Raw genomic sequence first — 4767 nt, 5'->3', positions numbered from 1 at the left:
GAGGACAACTGAGCAGATGCCTGAGTGTCCTGAGGCGGCCCTAACAATTGCCACAGACTCGAGCCTTTAGACAAAACCTTATTCTGTCCCACTGTTGGAGGCTGGAAGTCTACCTTCAAGGTGCCAGCAGGTCCCACTCACTCCAAAGGCCACAGGGCAGCTGCCTCCTCCATCTTATGGTGCTGCTGGCCATCTCTGTCTGCAGGTCCAACGAGTCTGTCCTTTGTGGGGGGCACTGTGAGCCTCAAAAGGTGGGTCGGGGGGCACTTTGCCTGCTGCTGACCTTCATCCTCTTTTTGAGTCAGGTGCCAACCCCCCTCCCCATCTGTGCCCCTGCTCTGTTTTGTTTCAGAGCATCTGACTCATTTATTATTATTTATTTAGTTCACCACCCTAGGATAGGCTTATGGATTTTAGGGAGAGGAAGGGAGAGAGAGGGGTGAGGAACATTGATCGGTAGCCTCTTTTATGCGTCCTTATTGGGGAATGAACTCAGCCTAGGTATGTGGCCTGATTGAGATCGGAACCTGAGACCCTTCAGTGTACAAGATGATGCAAAGCATCTCATTTCTTTCATTTTCACATGCACTGTCATCTAACTACTGAAATGTCTCCAGAACCAAAATTCTTATTGTTTTTATTTTTTGTGAGTCCTCACCCAAGGATATTTTTCCATTGGTATTTTGAGAGTGTGGGACAGGCAGAGGCAGAAAGAAACATCGATGTGACCTATTGATTGTTTGCCTTCTGCAAGAACCTGCAACCAAGGTAGGTGCCCTTGACCAGAATCACACCTGGGACCCTTCAGTCCGCAGCCTGATGTTCTATTCGCTGAGTCAAACCAGCTAGTGCTCCAGCACCAATACTGAGTGTCTTCTCAGAGATGACCCCACATATTTCCTGTCTGATAGCTGATCTACTGGTCATCGCTGATCCCACTGAAGGGATAAGCCCCGACTTCTCCTATGCCCCACCCCAAAAGAGATTGGCTTCCCTTTGGGGCAGTCTGGGCAAGAGCATAAAGGCCCTCAGAGGGGTCCAGCAATAGAAGGCAAAGAGGCCTGACATGGTGAGGACGCTGCTCAAAGCCACATCCTCTCCATTCCCAGGTCCCTGCCCCAGATCTCCTCACTGGCTCTCCCGTTTTCCTCCTCCCTCCCCCTGCAGATGCTGTGGCTGATGCTCCTAACTCTACCCTGTCTGGGGGGCTCCATACCTGTGACCTCAGGCGAGTGCTGACCCCAGACCTGGCTTGTCTCTGAACCCCTCACACTTACTTCTCAGAGGCCTCCCCTGGGATGGGTGGAGATCTCCTCTGAGGGTGGCTTTGGCAGGGACTCAGGATAGGGCCATGCTGAGTGCCGGGCAGGGGTGTTTGGGTCCCTGATGGCTCCTCCCCTGCTTTCCCAGATCCCAGCCCAGGGACTGAGCTGGTGGGCATCGTGGGAGGGCATAATGCTTCCTTGGAGAAGTGGCCGTGGCAGGTGGGCCTGTGGGTCCTTGATACAGAAGAGTGCAAGTGGAGTTTCAAATGTGGGGGCTCCCTCATCCACCGCCAATGGGTGCTGACCGCTGCACACTGCATTAAAGAGTAAGTCCCTCCTCTGCCAGCACCCGGGGTGGGAGTGTGGGACAATATTGGGAGGCATGTGATGTGTGTTGTGGGCAGATCTTGGGCTGAGTTGGTGCAGACCCCCCACCAGGATTCAGCTTCCTGGAGCTCCCCTTGCCCACCACAGAGGGGAGGTCTCTGGGCTCTAAGGGGCTGGGCCACTTCCTGCCACAGCCCCTCAGAAGCCTTTGGCCTCTGTCCCCAGGACAAAACCCAAACCTCAGCACTTTAAGGTCCAACTAGGACGAGTGAGACCCTCATTCAGTGACAGTGTGCCGGTGGCTAGGATCATCCGCCACCCGGAGTACAGGCGTGGAAAGGGAGCAAAAGGTGGGGCAGACATGGCACTTCTCAAACTGAAGGCCTCCATGTGACCATCTAACCTCGTCAAGTGGATCAGCCTCCCACCAGCCTCCTCCGCATTCCCCCCAGGCACACGGTGCTGGGTGACTGGCTGGGGCAACATTCATTATGAAGGTAAGAACCAGAACCAGGATGACAGGAGGGTGATGCATTGGGGCGGGCCAGGCTTTACCGATGAGGCCTCAGCTGGGGTCCCTCAGGGGTCTCCCTTGGGTGCAGGAGGCACACAGCTCGAGAGGAGTCTGTTCTGGAGCAGGAACCAAAGTAGCATGAGTGAGGCATGGACATGAGATAGTTTTCCATTGATTTTTAGAGAGAGTGGAAGGTAGCGAGAGAGAAATATCAATGTGAGACACATATCTATTAGTTGCCTCCCCGATGCGGGCTGGAAATTGAACCCTCAACCCAGGACCTTGTCCTTGACCAAGAATCAGAACTGGGACTCTTTGGGCCAGTGCTCTAACCACTGAGAACATGGGCATTTCTTTCTCTCACTTTGCACCAGGCCTGTGTGCACGCTTCCGGAGTCCCATTCTCCCTGAGTCTTCCCAGTGAGATGGAGAGGAGGAGAGAGAACTCCAGTGACCTGCTCCAGGATTCACTGTGAAATGGACAAAGTGAAATCTGACAGGAGGGCCACTCACTCTGCTTTTCTCAGGGGAAAGTACTTGCTCTGATTTTTCCCGATAAAATTGTTTGTGGATAAAAAATATATATATCTGTTCCTTTTTGGATCTTGTTGCCCCCAGTGTCAGCCTAGAGATTATCATCCCACTGGCCTAGAATGAACCCAGAGAGCAGGGGTTTTGGGTGACTCCCAGTGTCCCTTTGGGGGCGCTGAGGCTCAGTGTGATGTTCTAGAACTCGTGGCCTCTGATTGGCTGCCTTCTCAGGACAGCAGGCTCACTGGGCTTCTTCTCACAGAGCCGCTGCCAGAGCCCTACAATCTGCAGGAAGTGGAGGTCCCCATCATGGCGGATGAGATCTGTAGGCAGCAATATGGCAAGGATATCAAGGACGACATGCTGTGTGCGGGGAGCCCGGGCAGGGACTCCTGCAAGGTGAGAAACCCAGACTGTGGCCTTCTTCACTGCTCCTGCCTGCAGGGACCCTGAGTATGGACTGCTTTTCTCCTCTATCCACAGGGCGACTCTGGGGGCCCCTTGGTCTGTAAATGGAGGAACACTTGGGTCCAAGTAGGGGTGGTGAGTTGGGGGAAAAAGTGTGGTCTTTCCGACTTTCCTGGAGTCTATACCCGAGTGACATCCTACTTGCCTTGGATCCGCCGTCATATTCCCTCCTCTCCTTGAGCCCGGGGCCCGGCAAGTATGCTGCCCATGTGAGATGAAGACAGGCTCTTTATGGTGTGTGAGGACCTCACTGCTCCCTCCCAATGCCAGCTCTTCACTGTACCTAGCACCCTCCTCCACCCCCAGTCCCTCTTAGATCCTCCAGCCTCTGCCATCTCCATCAGTCTGTCTCCCCCTGACAAGCAAAAAGGAGTGGAGGGGTGTAGTCTGAGGTAAGGCGGGGCACTGCAGGCCTCCTGCCTCCTCCCCACCCTCTGTAGCTCATTAAACTGCATGAAAAACTGCTCTGGCCTGAGTGTAGTTACCTTTGGGAAGGGACAGAGTGCCATGGGTGGTCCGTCCTGGTGGGGAACCAGGCTCTGGAAGGTGGACCAGGTGGGGATGGGCAAGTATGGCTGCAGCGTGGAAGAGGGCCACATGGGTGGACTCTCTTGGCTGGGGAGGAGGAGGAGTGTTCTGCCTGGGGCTGGAGACCACAGCCATTAGGGCGGCTCCCAGAACCGCCAACACCTTCCCTCTTCCTCCTTCCATCCTGGTCAGTGTGGAATGCATGCTTTGAAGGGCTTGGACTTGGCAGCAAACAAAAAGGAAGTATAGTTTTCCATGGTCACCACTACTCTGCCTGACCTGGCGGCCACCAAATCCTCATTTTCCAATTCAATAATCTCCTTGGACTAATTAAAGTCCGGTCCCATTTGTATGCAGAACCTAGTCTCCCATTCTGAGCTTCTCCTGAGCCTGGAGAACCTGCAGGTGCCAGAAAAAAAACCCATTCCTGCTTCCCTGCCTCTGCCCTCAGTCTCCCTTGGTGCCTTGGTTTGGGTTGGTTGGAGGCTGCCAGAGAGGAGGTTGGAGAGGGGGACCCCATCCTCCCAGAGGCGCCCCTGCTGGAGAAGTACCTCAGTGCACCCTCCTCTCAGGATCCTAAAAGCCCATCCTTTCTCCCAGGGGGTGGGAGGGGCTCCCAGAGGACAGAGGAGCTTCTGTCTCAGATGGAGGAATGAGAAGGGGCTGTGGAGCCCCTCCTGCCCCAGTTCCTGCTGGGTTAGGATTTGGGGGGCATGGCTGATTCCCAGCTGGGGTGGGTGCCTGCACCTGAAGGTTGGGGCCAGGACCCAGGACAGCCTGGGAGCCTGAGGCGGCCTGTATGGTGGGTGAGAGGGTCCCCAGCCTGATTCTAAAATGTAGGGGAGCATTCGAGGTCCCTGCACAGTGAAGCCAGAGTGGACAAGCCCTGTCATCTCCCTGTGACCCAGTCCTTCGGGGAGGGCTGCCCTCCAGTTAGGGAGAGTGTTAGCTCCAGGGCAGACGGAGCAGGAGCTGCGTACCCCATGTGCCCGGGACTGAAGTCTGGGTTTCCTGAGCGCCAAGAGCTCTCCAGGAACTCCTTTTTTTTGGAGAATAAAGCCCAGGGTTCAGCTGGAAGGCACCACCTTGCAGTTGGCCCCCTTAGTGATCTGATCCACACAGGAAGCAAGGAGG

General features: G+C 55.1%; 1 pseudogene across 1 annotated transcript; it reads left to right on the top strand.

The window, feature by feature from the left end:
• Positions 1 to 1167: 1167 nt before the first annotated feature.
• LOC311621309 (mastin-like) lies at positions 1168 to 3285 on the top strand (annotated as a pseudogene). Its single transcript has 5 exons — positions 1168 to 1228; positions 1411 to 1591; positions 1818 to 2089; positions 2900 to 3036; positions 3121 to 3285. The product of its transcript is annotated as a mastin-like (transcript).
• Positions 3286 to 4767: the final 1482 nt, after the last annotated feature.

Source organism: Pipistrellus hanaki (assembly GCF_964339955.1).
Source record: "Pipistrellus hanaki genome assembly, chromosome: 4".
NCBI classification, from domain to species: Eukaryota; Metazoa; Chordata; class Mammalia; order Chiroptera; family Vespertilionidae; genus Pipistrellus; species Pipistrellus hanaki.
The sequence above is the reverse complement of the archived record's forward strand: the minus strand, read 5'-3'. Positions and strand labels throughout refer to the sequence as shown.